General features: G+C 43.7%; 1 protein-coding gene across 18 annotated transcripts in view; it reads left to right on the forward strand.

Annotated features, from left to right (window-relative positions):
- ST3GAL4 (ST3 beta-galactoside alpha-2,3-sialyltransferase 4) overlaps window positions 1-16,072 on the forward strand; it is a 152,037-nt gene that overhangs the window by 26,825 nt on the left and 109,140 nt on the right. For 3 of the 18 annotated variants that reach the window (XM_087970059.1, XM_087970062.1, XM_087970040.1), the window contains exon 2: window positions 7,808-7,971. The exons of the other annotated variants lie outside the window; for them this stretch is intronic. The gene's annotated coding sequence lies outside the window, so the exon portion shown is untranslated. The remainder of the gene's footprint in view (window positions 1-7,807; window positions 7,972-16,072) is intronic. 18 annotated transcript variants of the gene reach the window in all.

A 16,072-nucleotide genomic window follows, 5' to 3' on the forward strand; every position in this document is an offset into this window, starting at 1 on the left:
AAGGACCTTGTAGGGTCATCTAGTCCAACCCCCTGCCCAAGCAGGAGACCCTACATCATTTCTGACAGATGACAGTCCAGTCTCTTCTTGGAAGCTTCCAGTGATGAAGCTCCCACAACTTCCGAAGGCAACTTCTGTTCCATCAATTGATTGTTCTCCCTGTCAGAAAAATGTCTCCTTATTTCCAGGTTGAATCTCTCCTTGATCAGTTTCCATCCATTATCCCTAGTCTAGCCTTAAGGTGCTTTGGAAACAGCTTGACCCCCCTCCTCTCTATGGCAGCCCCTCAAATATTGGAACCCTGCTATCATGCCTCCCCTGGTCCTTCTCTTCCCTAGACTAGCCATGCCTGGTCCCTCAAGCGTTCATCGTATGTTTTAGCCTCCAGTCCCCTAATCATCTTGGTTGCTCTTCTCTGCACTTTTTCTAGAGTCTCAACATCTTTTTTATAATGTGGTGACCAAAACTGGGTGCAGTACTCTAGGTCTGGTCTTACTAAGGCTTTATAGAGTGGTGTTAGTACCCCACTTGATCCCTCTGTTGCTGCAGTTTAGGATTGCGTTGACTTTTTTGGCTGCCTCTTGGCTCATATTTGCTTTTCTATTCTTGTTGAATTAAAGACAGGATGACCATGTGTATAATACAGGTAGTCCTGACTTGCAACAGTTCGTTTAGTAACCATTCAAAGCAGTCAAAAAATGTTTACCACTGGCGTGGCTTGGTGGACGTGGCTTGTGCGTGCACACACACTTTGCGTGCGCGCGTGGCAAACGCACCCTTTGTGCAGGCACAAAGGCTTTCCAACTCGCCTCCTGCGAGCCTGCACTCTCCCTGTCACTTCCAGCAGCTGCCGCGCGGCAATCTTCTTGCCACGCAAAGCAGCTGCGCTTCAAAAGCAGGACATAAAGGTTAGCATGGGAGCCTAGGCAGGCGGGTGGGCCAAACAACAGAGAGTTGGAGAGAACTGATCGGTCTTTGCTGCTTGTCGGCGCTACCGGCTCAGCAGAACCGGGCCAAACCGGTTAGAATACCACCACTGTTTCAAAGTTCTGATGGCACTGAAAAATGTGACTTATGACCGTTTTTCACAGTTGGGACCTTTGCAGCATCCACATGACCATGTGATCAAAATTCAGATGCTTGGCACCTGGTTCATACTTCACGCAATCCCCTTTCGCGACCTTCTCACCAGCCAAGTCAGCTGGGGAAGCCGGATTCACGTAACAACTGTGGCAAGAAAGGGTGTAAAATGGAGCAAAGCTCACTTGAGAAATTCTTCACAGAAATGTTGGGGCTCCCTTGTGGTCATAAGCCGAGGACTACTCGTGCGTGCTGTGTTTCCTTCCGTCCTTCTGTTCTGCGAGTGTGGAGAATGAGCAATCCTAGGGAAATAAGTCACGGCAGCTGCTTCTCTTCATTCTGAGAACTCTGCTGGGTTCTTCTGTGGCTGCGTGTGCTGGAAAAGCAGATTGTCCTCCCCTCCTCTGGTCCTGCCATCTTGCAAGCATCCCTTCTCTGCTCCCAGTAGAACGATGTGAAGCTTACTGATCACTTACGCATCTTCAGATCTTGCAAACTTTACTCCGAAAGTTTCATTTCGTATGGGAGGATATTTCGTGGCAGACCTTCTACAAACAAGTCTGCCTTTTCTTTCTTGTTCTAAAACTGTCAGCTGGATTTGATCTCATCTTAATGGAATTCTTCTCTCTCTGGATGGGTGAGGTTCTTATGCCATAATTATTTACATCTGCAGCTTTTGTTTGGATACTTCTCTGGCTTCTCACTGCATCTGTCTCTCTCGGTCTTGGAGGCATCCTCTTACTTTTACCACCCCAATTTAGGATGGCCTTGAAGTCTGTTGGAGTTCTTCTAGGAAATCTTCAGGAGCCTTAGGGCAGGGATGAGATAAATGGACTGGGTGGCCTGAGAAACTAGGTTCACACAATGTCAAGTCAAATTCACTTTCTTGTAACAGGGTTGGTTTGGTTTCCAGTTGGTGTGAAACCCAGACCTTGTAGTTTGGAATCATGGTTCATGGTTTAGCTCAGTGTCTGCATCAGAATAGAATATAATTCTTTATTGGCCAAGTGTGATTTGACACACAAGGAATTAATCTCTGGTGCATAAGCTCTCGGTGTACATACCAACAAGTGATAAATCATGATCATAATGCAATCATCATAAATCATAAGATGCAATACTCAGTGATAGACATAAGATACTAAATAAAGGCAATCAACATAAATCATAAGATAACAAACAACAAAGTGATATTCATAAGATGCTAAAGGAATAGTGAATAGAATAGAAATAGAAATAGAAATAGAATAGAATAGAATAGAATAGAATAGAATAGAATAGAATAGAGTGGAATAGAATAGAGAATAGAATAGAGAAGAGAAAGAGAATAGAGAAAAGAAGAGAATAAGGAAATGAATAGAATAGAATAGAATAGAATAGAATAGAATAGAATAGAATAGAATAGAATAGAATAGAATTCTCTATTGGCCAAGTGTGATTGGACACACAAGAAATTTGTCTTGGTGTAAATACTCTCAGTATACATAAAGAAAAGGTACATTTGTCAAGAGTCAAGACAGGAAAATAGGAATAAGAGTAAGAAAGATGAGAAGAATAATAGTAATATAGCCCTACTATATGGTTTGCTATTCTAGAGCATAAGACATTGTTTTGTGAAATAGTTGTTTAGCAGAGTGATGGCATTCAACCAATATAGATTATTCAGAGCATAGTTAAAGTAAACCACAATTTTGAGTTCTGTGTAACTTCATCCTATGTTCCCCCTTTTTTATCCTTACATGTAAACCAACTCATTCAAGACACTTTTAAGTTAGCAGCTAGTTTATCATCAAGCCTTATCTTATATATGGATAGTGATATAGAAGACATAGGTGGCTGTTAAGGGTAATCCTTGATTTATGAGAGCATCTGATCATGATCTTCAGTCATGATAGTTGTAAATTGGTTACCCATGTGATTGACCCAATTTTATGATGTTTGGGGGGCAGTCATTAAGCAAACATTATAGTCATTAAGTGAATCAGTGGTTCACTATGGACTAGTTCTGCTGAAAACCATCTGTAAGTAACTGTTTACTATAGATGTAAGTATCTGTTTTTGGCAAAACCATCATTAAACATGGTCACATGATTGTAGGATACTGCAAATGCCATAAATATGAGTTGGTTGCCAAGTAACTGACGTGTGTTCGTGTGACCAAGGGATGGTGGCTGTTGGATCTTCAGAAATGGTTCATAAGTGCTCACCAGAGGTCCATTGTAACTTTGAACAGTCACTGGCCAGTTGTCTATGGAGATTCTGAGTCATCCAGCTGCTTGTGCCAAGGGTGTTTTTTCAAAAAAGCAGTTGGACTTTCTCATTGTTTTCCTTGAAGACATTTCACTTCTCATCCAAGAAGCTTCTTCAATTCAGACAGCTTCAATTCAGACATTTCGCTTCTCATCTGAAAACTGAAGAAGCTTCTTGGATGAGCAGCAAAATGTCTTCAAGGGGGAAAAAGGTTCAGTTGCCTTTTGAAAAAAGCAGCTTTGGGATAAATGGACAGTTGTAAGTCAAGGACTACCTGTGGATGCTTCTTTTTTGCCTAATGTTACTTCTTTCAGGGGGTCTGCAGCATCTCACCCTGGTTCATGGTCATTTGATTTTGGACAGTCCAGGGGATTGAATCTGAGATCCCACCAATGCCAAAGAAGTGCCCTATCTATAGAAGGGCTATTGAAAACGCACCCAGGGTAGAAGAGGAGGAGCAGGTTGGGAAGAGGGCAAAAATCTTAAACAACTCAGATCAGTTTGGATAGAGGGTAATGTAGCTGATAGGAACCCAACAATATCCTTTGTCAGTTACTGCACCACCTTCTCACCCACTTCCTGAGATCAAAACAGATGGTGCACAGTATCTCTGCCTGCTCACAAAATATGTTGCATCAGAATGTTCTCTAAGCTTAATAACAACAGGATTAAAAAGCAGAATAACAGAATAGTAAAGTTAAAGGGACCTTGGAGGTCTTCCAGTCGAACCCTCTGTTCAAGCAGGAAGACAAATGGTTGTCCAATTGCTTCTTAAAAACATCCAGTGTTGGAGCAAGTTCTGGAGGCAAGTTGTTCCATTGATGGAAACTAATGAAGGAGAGAATCAACCTAGAACTAAGGAGAAATTTCCTGACAGTCAGAACAATTAACCAGTGGAACAACTTGCCTCCAGAAGTTGTGGGTGAAATTTCTCTCTCTCTCTCTCTCTCTCTCTCTCTCTCTCTCTCTCTCTCTGGAGGGAGAAGGAGAGGGAGGGAGGGGGGAGGGAGAGAGATAGAGAGATATAGATAGATAGATATATATATATATATATATTTTTCAGCTTTGTTCGGGTATTTTCCCACGTCATTGTAGTTGCTTTAAAACAACTTTAAAAGCACAACTACAATGACGTGGGAAAATACCCGAACAAAGCTGAATACCACACACACACATACACACACACACACACACACACATTTTTTTTTTTTTTTGAGATCAACTTCCCTAATCTGGTATCTGCAGTTGTACTAGGCTTCATCTCCAAAGTAGGTAGACCCCAATTCCTCTGCAGAAGATTAGCCTGGAGAAAGGCCATCTTAAAACATCAGGAAGAAGGATCAAACTCCTGTGACCTCATATTTATAACTTCGCCTAGCATTTCAACTCACTCTTTACTTGCAGAGCTTCTGTAATAATGCTTATTGGTCATCAGTCTAAATCCACTGAGATATAGTTGAAAAGAAAAACCCATTACATTTGATCCCAGAATTCTGTCGAAGGCTTCCCTTTTGGTAGTTTGTGTGGCCCTTTGTGGGTTGGCATTTTGTCATAGCCTAGATCTGCCATAGAGAGGAGGAGGAGGAGGAGGAGGAGGAGGAAGAAGAAGAAAAGGAAGAAGAAGAAAAAAAGTAGAAGTAGTTGTTTAGAGGCAAAGCTACCAGCGGAAGTTCACTGAGCCAGATGGTGAGAGCTACATGTTGTTGTTACTGTATAGTAATTTTTCAGTTGCTTAGGAAGGGGCTGGCAGGCTTTGAAGTTGGTGGAGTTGAATGATAAGAAAACAATGAATAGCAGAATCTAGATTGCCTTGTTCAAGGCTGCTCCAAAACAGATAGCAGAGAATGCCTTTTTGCAGTTGGCACAGTGTGGCTTTTGAATTCGTTACAAAGTCTGGAATGGCTGTTGCAGTTGTGTCTGATTGGAATGATCCTGGACCTGAATTGTCTGAATTTAAGATGAGGGTCATAAAAATATGCAGGGTATTCTTTTTGCTTCTGTTTCTCCGCATAGGTTCTATAAGCCTTCCTTCCTTCCTTCCTTCTTTCCTTCCTTCCTTCCTTCCCTTGGAAGAAATATCCATCTGGTTCAGTTCCAAGCTGGGAAAAAGACACTGGAAAATATGGAGGCTGATTGGAAAGATGGTTTAATGGTGAAGCAGAACCATCAAGCACATGGTTCTCCTGACCACATGGAGTTGAGAGAGAGGGGTATTCATACCTTCTCTTGACCTTTGAACTTGAACTTCATGTTCCTGTGCAAGAACATGTATTCTATTGGCTGTTGTAGGGGCCATAGCTAACTTTGTAGGTTGTGAGTCCCAGGTTTGGTTGAAGTTTGCTGGGTGATGCAGTGTGTCCAGGTGATTGTGTCATGTGGTGAGCTCTGCTGGGTTAATCCTATTATGTCCTGGAGGTTATGTCTTAATCCCATCACCCTGGAGCTGGAGGTCTTTTGTCTTGTAGATATGCTGCCCTAGTCTTTCTTAATGGCCACACAATATCTGCTGGCGGCAGGAGTTGCTTTCTGTCTTTAAAACATGTTTCTTCTTTTATCATCCAGGGAAATATAATATTCTGCCTTTTTAATATTTCCTAAAATATTTCATTCTTCTAGGAGAGGAGAGGTCCTCCCTCACTTCCTCCCTCCTTCTCTCCATCCTTCCATCCCTCCATCTTTTCCTTCCTTCCATTTTACCTGAGCAAACAGTGCATTCACCTGTCTTGCTAAGCCATAATGCAGTTCACTTGGTTTAGCTTGAGTATATCATGTACACCTAGCCATGGCTAGCAAGAAAAAGCAATTCAAAGGGAGGGGATAGCAAATTAGAAAAGGCTTTGTATGGCTACTAAGGAGTTGTATTCAGCCACATAATGGTAGACAGTTAGCACTGAACCGCCGTGGCAAAGGAGCTTTGGTTATTTGGGAGAGAATCACCACACATGGCTTGATCCTTCTTCCTCTTTTCAGAAAATTGGGGTCCTGGTTGCTAGTATTTCTTCTGTTAGTATCCCAGCTAGAATATCTGCGGTCAAAAATCTCATAGGCACTTAGACAAAATAGTGCCTGCTCATCATCCCCATAAGAGAACGAACAAAGACTAGAGTCTTTGTGTAATGTTGGACTAAGCTTGGGGACAGATTCCAGATCTTGCTTTTACTTGATCATGAAATATCTTGGCTGACTTTGGACCAGCTGTTATCTCACCACTTAATCTACTTTAGGGATGTTGTTGTTGAACAAAGTTTCTGGATGTATGCTGTGTGGTTGTGGCAGGCTGCAGTATATAAGCTGCCTTGAATTTCCAGAGGAGCATGGGCTATAAATGCAACACATATGCTTTTTATGTTAAACGCTTAAAGGATATTGCTTCTATGATGCCTTTTAAATAATTCCTTAATCTCTTTGCTGATCAGATGTAATGCTCGCTTTCTTCATAGGCAGTTACTCAAATAGTTATTTATTGCCTATTTACTGATTGCCAACTCTCTGAATCTGCCTTCCCTACAGCGTAGCCAAGAGGTTGACAGCAGATCAGTAACAACTATCAGAATTGTAAAACCGAGACAAGTAGCGGTACTAAAAATAAATAGCCAAATGGCAGAAACACAAAACAGGTCCCAAACAAACAAATCTAATAAGTAAGTAAAATGAAAATGTATGACTATATTTAAAGGGACAGCTTAGTCTAGTAGTTAAAATGCTGAACCAGAAGAGTGAGTTTTAGTTCCACCTTAGGCACGAAAGCCATCTGGGTGATTCTGGATCACCAGGAGATGCTGAGTTCTAGTTTCACCTTAGGCATGAAAGCCATCTGGGTGATTTTGGGTCAATCACTAGGAGATGGTGAGTTCTAGACATTAAAGCTGCATGGGTGACTTTGGGCCTGCCCCTCCCTCTCAGCCCAACCCACCTCACAGGGTGGTTGTTGGGAAAATTGGAGGAGAAAGGAGTATTAGGTATATTCACTGCCTCGAGTTATTTATAAACAGCAATAAGGCTGGATGAAAGGCAAATAAATACATTTTTCTTCTGCCATTGACAAATTTCAACTACATGACTAGATAATCTGTGACCTAATAGATGTTGTCCTAGAGAAGCTTCTCAAAAGGCAAGTTAACTTCCTTGTTTTTTTCCCCTTGAAAACATTTCGCTTCTCATCCAAGGAGCTTCTTCAGTCCATGAGAATCTCTGTAAATCTTTAGATCGGGGTCTTCAAACTTGGCAACTTTAAGACTTGTGGACTTCAACTTCCAGAATTCTGGGAGTTGAAATCCACAAATCTTAAAGTTGCCAAGTTTGGGGACACCTGCTTTAGATGTTGCATTCTCATGATAGCTGGGGCTATTGGAAATGATCGCTTCCAGACTGTAGGCTCTTCACCCACTACAAAAAAATTAAGACCGTGGTTTCCACCAGGCTTGATAAGATATTAAATGTCTGGTAATATATTTTTAAAAAATTTTTCTTGCTCTAGCAATGACTAGGAACCGAGTTGGAGAGAGGAGAATCAGCAGTTTCCACGCTTGAGAGGATTATTAAGTCAACAATCCCAGCTGTTTCCCACAGTCCTGAAGAGAATAGCAAAATATCTATTGACTCAGGAGGGCCAGAAACTCAAAGGAAGCCCCTGAAACACAGGTCTGTGCTTTGACTGGTGTTTAATGTGGCATTCAGATCTTCTGGTACATTTTCTAAGGCTTTATTGTAGCCTGCAATATAGATAAGTATCTGGCCATATCGCGTGCGTGAATCTTTTACCAACTAGGCAATTTCTGAGTTGTGGGTTAAGAGGGTGGAAAGTCTAGATTGCAACCATAGCAGATGCGAAGCATGATAGCCGTTTTGGACAAACATTTAGCAACAGGGCAATCTTGGTAAATTTTGAGAGAAGCAGTAGCTGAAAAGCTGCCTTCCAGGTCTGTGGATGAGCTGTATCTTGAGAGCTGAGAGTCAGGAAAAGAATTTTCCAGTTGGTAGACAGAAGCAGTTCCCAGGTTTTGTGATACTGATCTTCTGCTAATTTGGATGCCTCATGCTCATTTGATGGCTTCTTAAGTAATTCCTCCAAGCATTATCTCCTCCACGTAATTCCTCCAATCATTAATAGGCTGTGGGCTGCCACAAAGAAGAGGGGATCAACCTACTCTCCAAAGCAGCGATCCCCAACTTCTTGGGCACCTGGGACTGGTTTAGTGGAAGACCATTTTTCCCCCACACACACCAGGGATGTGTGGAGGAGGAGCATGCCGCCTATATCCCATGCATGTACCGTTTCGCTCACCTGCCACTCAACTTCCTAACAGGCCATGGACTGGTACTGATCCATAGCCTGGGGTTTGGGGATCCCTTAGGGATGGGATGCTACCGGTTTGGCCTGGTTCTATAGAACTGGTAGCTCTGAAAAGAAGAAGACACAGAACCGGTTTGCTGTTTGGCCCACCCACCTGCCCGGGCTCTTGGCTGTCCTTTATTTCCTGCTTTTTCAACCTCATCTGCTTTGCGCGGCACAGCTGAGGTTGAAAAAGCAGGGAAGGATTTTCAAACGCTGAGCACCCGCATGTGCAAAATGCACTCTCACCGAACCGGTAGTAACACCGGATGAATCCCACCCCTGGGATCCCTGCTCCAAAGCACCCAAAGGAAGAACAAGCAGTGGGTGGAAACTAATCAAGGAGAGACACAGCCTAGAACTAAGGCGACATGTTCTGACAGCGGGAACAATTAATCAATGGTACAACTTGCCTCCAGAAGTTGTGAATGCTTCAACACTGGAAGTTTTAAAGAAGAGATTGGGCAGCTATTTGTCTGAAATGGTATAGGGACGTGGTGGTGAACCTATGGCATGCGTTCTGGAAGAGGCATGCAGAACCATTACTGCTGGCACACAAGCCCTCGCCCAGACAGCTTATTGTTGGGTATCTGGTGCGCATGCACAGGGGCGCAGTGGTACGCACGAGACATGCACGCGTGCGCAGAAGTGCGCGGCGGGGGTCACATGCGCATGCGAAGAAGCGCGCAGGTCACATGGGTCACACGTACATGCTCAGGGGGCATGGTGACCCCGTGCGCATTGCCTTCTGGGTGATGGCACACAAGCGCGAGGGCCCAAGCTCATGCACAGTTATCGGCACGGGACTCCAATAAGGTTAGCCCCCACTGGTATAAGGTTTCCTGCGTGAGCAGGGGGTTGGACTAGAAGGCCTCTTGGGTCCCTTCCAACTCTGTTATTCTGATAGTATGTTGTGTTACCTACCTGTCTGTCTATCACACTCCAGTGATTCTGGCAGCAAGTAAGAAGCACATTGTGAAATTGATTTTATTGTGAGCTTTCTGCGTTATGTCATCAGTAAGGAGCAGATAGTTTCCTTTGTCCCTTCGTAGGTGTGAGAAGAAGTCTTGTAACTTCTGCCAGAGAGGGTGGGTGGGAGGTCACAAATGGAAAAGTGGAAAAACAAGTTTCTAAGCCTTTTAGCTGACTGCTATAATTTGAGTCTTTCCTACAGGCCCTTCCTTTGTCAACTCCAGACTATCCCCTGCAAGATAATATAATATGATAATATGATTATTATAAGGTCACCTCTGGCTTCCTTAGGTCTCCCTGTGGCCTCCTTAGGAAATAAAAATGAGAAGTGACAACAGCTTAGCTATGTTGGCTTGGTGTCCACCTGCCCAGGGAAAAAGACAAAACGGTGCCAGAGAGAGAGCAGAGGGCCAGGCTGGGTTCAGAGCCATCCTAAGCCATGGAAGCTCAATAGGTCACCTGCGCCCTGTTGTCTTTTGACCTAACCGGCCTTGTAGGGATGTGGTTATGGGGAAAAAAATGGGAGGTTGCCTTGAGCTCCTGAACAAAAGATGGGATCTGAAACTAAATACCAAACAGACAGGCGTGTAGCAATAGCAATAGTGCTTATACCTGTATACTGCTTTATAGTGATTTACAGCCCACTCTAAGCGGTTTACAGAGTCAGCCTCTTGCCCCCAACAATCTGGCTCCTCATTTTACCCACCTCAGAAGGATGGAAGGCTGAGTCAATCTTGAGCCTGGTAAGAATCGAACTGCCAAATTGCAGGCAGCTGGTAGTCAGCTGAAGTAGCTTGCAGTACTGCACTCTAATCACTGCGCCACCACGGCTCAAATACAGGTAGTCCTCAATTAGAAACTGGCTCCTTTAGTGACTGTTCATGCTTATGATAATGAAAACGTAATTTTATGGCCCGTCCTCACAATTATGGTCTTTGCAGGTCTTTAAAGCAAGGGAAAGCTGAAGTTAGAACATAAGCACGGTCATGGTTTTACTTAGCAACCACTTCAAAGTTGCTGGTCCCAATTTTGGTCGCTAAATGAGCATCTATCCAAGCAGCAAATGGTGCCACCCATGAAAACATATCCAGTTGGAGTAACTGAATAATTGGAGTCAAATGCCTTTGGTAATGGAACAGCTCCAATGGTTATACAATAAAGCAGCAGGCCCAAACCTTTGGGGTACCAGAGACCGGTTCCGTGGAGAGAGATTTTTCCGTGGACCAGAGGGGGCGTGGTTTTGTGTGCTACCTGCATCCCATGGATGGGGTTTTGTGTGTTTGTGCAGCCTGGTTCCTGGCATCCCATGGCCACGGAACTGGATCCCTGTAATATAGGGAAGGGAGTGTCTCATAATTCAGGGATTGTAGTCTGGGGTCAGACTTCTCCCGAAAAGTAGCTGTAGCACTGTGGTAAATTTGGTGACAAAGGCAGAATTGGTGGGAGTATTTATGTGTCATTGCGTTGTAATTTATCCGCAGGGGAAAAAACAACACCCTTGCTCTGTTTTGTCCATTAGAATAAAGTGCAGAACTATTTGCTAACAACTTTACAACAGAGGCTGTTCAAAAAAGAAAATAAAAGATTATTTTCGTTTTGCTCTTGAGAGGATTCTCCCTGGGGAACCTGCGTGTTTCACAGCTCCTCCAATGTTTCTTTGCAGGAAGAGAACAAATGAAGTCACACAGTATTTTTCAACCTCGGAAAAATTTTTCTCATTCGAAATTTGATAAAGATAAAAATACGAAAAAAAGTAATAGGAAAATAAGGAGGGGAAAAGCGAAGAGGAAAGTGTAGGGTAAAGGAAAGGAAGGAAGAAGCAGCGTTGACTTCCGACACCTTTTGGTGCAATAGAATAAGATAATGGCATCAAACCTCAACTTTTTACTTAGATATTGTAATACAAACTGGCCATTTCTATATCAACAAACCTGTCTAATCGGCAAAACCCAAAATCAAAGCTTCATTCTTTTTTCACTTTTTCCCCCCCATCTCAAGCAGAAAGTCCAAAAGCGGTATTCAAGTAGAAACAAAGTTAATTGTGTTTTTTTTCTTTAATCAAAACAGTCAATTTGACTCTCTCTGCAACTTTTGTAGCCAAACTTCAGCAACTTTAAGAGGATTGGTTTTCAACTCCCAGAATCCCCCAGCGGGCATAGTCCACTGGGGAATTCTGGGAGTTGCAGTCCATGCATCTTAAAGTTGCCTTAGGTTGAGAAACATAGAAATAACACAAATCCACACAAAACTCATTGTTCCTATGTTGATTTCGAGCATCTACACCCAGGGGTGGGATTCGAATTTTCTAACAACTGGTTCTGTGGGCGTGGCCAGGTGGGTGTGGCCAGATGGGCATGGCCATGTGACTGGGTGGGCGTGGCTTTCTCTTTTTTTTGCAAACTCCCCCCCCCCCATTTTGGGGGCCTTCTGGGCCTCAGTGAAGCCTCCAGGGGGGGCGATTTTGCTCCCAGAAGGCCTGTGGCCCAGGAAGGAAAAAAATGAAGGCTGGGGGGGGGACATGCAGCAAAAACCCCCCCCATGCTCCACTTTGGGGCCTTCTGGGCCTCAGGGAAGCCTCCTGGGTGAAGCAGTAAGACAGCGAGGGGGATCCTGTCACAGCTGATCATTGGAACAGCTGATCATCAGGAGGAAAAAGAAAGAAATACCTTAAGGAGTGACTGGGCAGGGAAGAACGCAGTCAGCGATGTCAGGCATGTGCGTGATGTTGCACATGCGCGATAAGGACTGACTGGGTGGGGAGGTGAGGGGCAGGTACAGAGGGTCGGGACCAGCCAGGGGCACGATTTGCTGGTTCTCTGAATTGCGCAGAATCATAACAACCAGTTCTATAGAACCGGTCTGAACCAGTAGAATCGCACCCCTGTCTGCACCTTGCTTATCAATGGAGACCGAGTGGAGCAAGTGGCCAGTTTTAAGTTTCTGGGTGTTACCCTAAAAGAGGACCTGACCTGGGGTGCCCACATTGCAGCCCTGATCAAAAGGGCCCAGCAGAGATTATACTACCTGAGGCTTCTCAGAAAACAACAACTGAATGAAAAACTGCTGGTGACCTTCTACCGCTGTACCAGGGAGAGTATCTTAACTTACTGCACCTCTGTATGGTTTGCCAATTGCACAGTGGCAGATAGGACTGCACTCCAGAGGGTTAATGTCATTGCCCAGAAGATCATTGGTTGCCTTCTCCCCTCTTTGGAAGAGCTTTCTAGCTCCCTCTGCCTTAAGAAAGTTCAAAACATTCTCAAAAGATCCATCTCATCCTTGGCACCCCTTTTTTTGAACTATTACCATCTGGCAGATGGTACAGAATAATAAAAACAAGGACAAATAGGCTGAAAAACAGCTTCTATCCCAGGGCAGTAGCTCTTTTGAATTCTGCTGTATAGTGCAGTGTTGGTGTGGTGTCGGGGGTTTCCGGTTCAATGTGTGAAGGGTGAAGGATGTGTGTTTGTGTTTATTTTCATGGTCACAGTCATGATGTGCACTGAAGATGGTGTTTGATTTCGTTGTACAAGGTGCAATGACAATAAATTAAACTAAACCTCAAGATTTGGGCATCTTGGTAGAAGCCTGCTCAATGTTTGGATGTTGTCAGCCAAGGCAAGTGTTTCTTAGTTTTATCAGGCATTTGTAAAAGCGATGGACTCTCTCTGCAACTTTTGTAGCCAAACTTCAGCAACTTTAAGAGGATTGGTTTTCAACTCCCAGAATCCCCCAGCGGGCATAGTCCACTGGGGAATTCTGGGAGTTGCAGTCCATGCATCTTAAAGTTGCCTTAGGTTGAGAAACATAGAAATAACACAAATCCACACAAAACTCATTGTTCCTATGTTGATTTCTTCCTGATGGAGTTCTCCCAAAGAACCAGGGAGGAGAGAAATAAGCAAATTGAGAGCAAAATGTCAATTCTTTTCTTTTAAAAAAAACTTCTTCATTGGAATTACTTATATTATTGATTTAATATACAGGTAATATTCAGACTTTGTATGTTGTCATTTTTCATCAGCTACACACCTTAGCAGAATATATTCCAGGTAGATGGAATATATGGATAGAGGACTCTCTATCCATTTGTTTAGTGACCATTCACAGTTACAACAGCCCTGGAAAAAAATGATTCAGGACTGTTTTTCACACTCACGACTGTTGCAGCATCCCCATGGTCATGTGATCAAAATTGGGGTGCTTGGCAATTGGCATGTAATTGGCAGATAATCCTTGACTTAACAACCAAAATTGAGCCCAAACTTTCTGTTGTTAAGCGAGACATTAGTTAAGTGAGATTTGCCCCATTGTATGACCTTTCTTGCCACAGTTGTTAAGTGAATCACTGCAGTTGATAAGTTGATAACCCGGTTGTTAAGTAAATCTGGCTTCCCCATTGATTTTGTGTGAAGGTCACAAAAGGGGATCAAATGACCTTGGGACACTGCAACCATCATAAATATGAACCAGTTGTTGTGGTTCGCCGGCAGCCGGTGCAGACGGCAGCAGAGTCGGGCAGTGAGGAAAAACGGGGACCAGTCAGGGAGTCTGGAGAGGACTCGGACAAGGGTCCTGAGTCTGATGCAGGGATGGGGCCAGGACCACCTGGGAGTGGGGTGCTGCCTCTGGAGCCTTCGGAGTCTGGCAGCAGCGAGGCAGAGGACCCAGGGGAGCCTGTTCCCAGTGCGTGTGTGCACAGAGCTGCTAGAAGGCAAGAGCAGCTGAAACAAAAGGGGGGACTCAGGAGTAAGGCTGGGAGGTGATTGCCCCTCCCATAAGGGATAAAAGTCAGGCCAAGATGACGAAACTTTTGCAGGAAGCAAAGTAGTTCGATCGGTTCCGAGTCATCCTTGAAGCTCTTTGTACTTCGGTTGGATTTTTCTTGTACTTCAGTTGGTTTCTTTTATAGTTAATTGGATACTTCTGTTTTTGGCAGCATTCCACATAACTGAACGGTATGTGCTTATCTTGGGGGACTGTTTAAGATGAGTTCTGGTTGGGAATGGAAACAATTCCCAGCATTGCAATAAAATAGGTTTTGCTCTTAAAACAAGTTTGTGATTAATTATGTTTGACGAAGTCAGAACACCAGTTGCCAAGCATCTGGACTTTGATCACATGATCATGGGGACACTGAAATGGTCATAAGTGTGAAAAACTGTCATAGCTCACAGTTTTCTGCGCCATTATTCACTAAATGAACTGTTGTAAGTCGAGGACTACCTGTCTTGCGAGGTCAAGTAATCTCCATTTGTAACCTTTCCACCCAGTCTCTGGCAAGGAAAGTCAATGGGGGAAGCCAGATTTGCTTAACGACTGCATGATCCATTTGCTTCGCTTAACAACTGTGGCCCAAAAGGTTGTAAGATGAGGCGCAGCTCACTTAACACTGCTTAGCAATGGAAATTTTGAGCTCGATTGTGATCGTAAGTCAAGGACCACCTGTGTTTGTATTTAACATTGGTAGAAAGATTAGAAAAACTCCTTTTTATAAATACGGTGAGGGCAGATGGCACAAACTTTGCATCCTAATCTACGTTGCCTTTCAGGAAATGAGACCATTTGCGTACTATCCCAGATGGTGCCAATGAATATGAGAAAGGAACTGTGGTTTTTTTTTCCTAAAGCAGCCATCTTTGATTTACATATACTAATTTTTGGCTTAACGGGACTCCCACCTGCACCTGGTAATGTCCAAAAAGTGAAAACAGGACTGTGTTGGCCTTTCAAGAAACTGAATTATGTTTATTGCTTATAAAAAAGTGGCAAAAATAAATAAATAACCAATCGGCCTAACAAAGATATATTTGGGAAATTTTTACTAGGAAGCCAATAGAGAATCAACAGTCTGTTTCCCCTGATAGCAGTGCTTGCTGGAGAAAATAAAAGTGAAGGATCCAAGTGGTAGAAGTTAGATTAGTTTTTTTTTCTCCTTTCCTAAAAATGTAAACGAGTTCTTTTAAGGGAGAAACTGTCTTGCTTTCGGGAAGTGCTCTAAAACAAATGACGTGAACACTTGGCTGTGAGGATGTTTCTGTGGCGAGAGCTGTCAAAGGAAGCTTATATGACATGAAACAGTTCTGATCTTCAACCGTGATTAATGCCAAGAAAGAAAGCAGAGAGGCCACTTCTGGCCTGGTATGCCATTAGAGCTTTAAGCGTTCTTGATCCTTAAAAGTTGTAAGCAAGTAACAGGCAGAAGGATTGATTTTGTGCTAATTACTTTCCTTTTTGGCTTTGGAGTTCAGCACTGGTAATATATAAATAGAGCAGGGATCCCCAACCTTTTTGACGCCATGCCCGGTACCGGCATCAGCTGGGCGCCGCGCCCGGCACGGCATCAACTGGGCGCCGCCATCTTTTTGACGAAAAAGTGCTTCCGGTGACCTCACCGAAGCACTTTTCGCCGTCAAAAGATGGCGGCGCCAGCGCTCG

The sequence above is a fragment of the Notechis scutatus genome, chromosome 7 (assembly GCF_049901735.1).
Source record: "Notechis scutatus isolate UNSWTSFEM ecotype Mainland chromosome 7, rNotScu1.2, whole genome shotgun sequence".
Lineage (NCBI taxonomy): Eukaryota > Metazoa > Chordata > Lepidosauria > Squamata > Elapidae > Notechis > Notechis scutatus.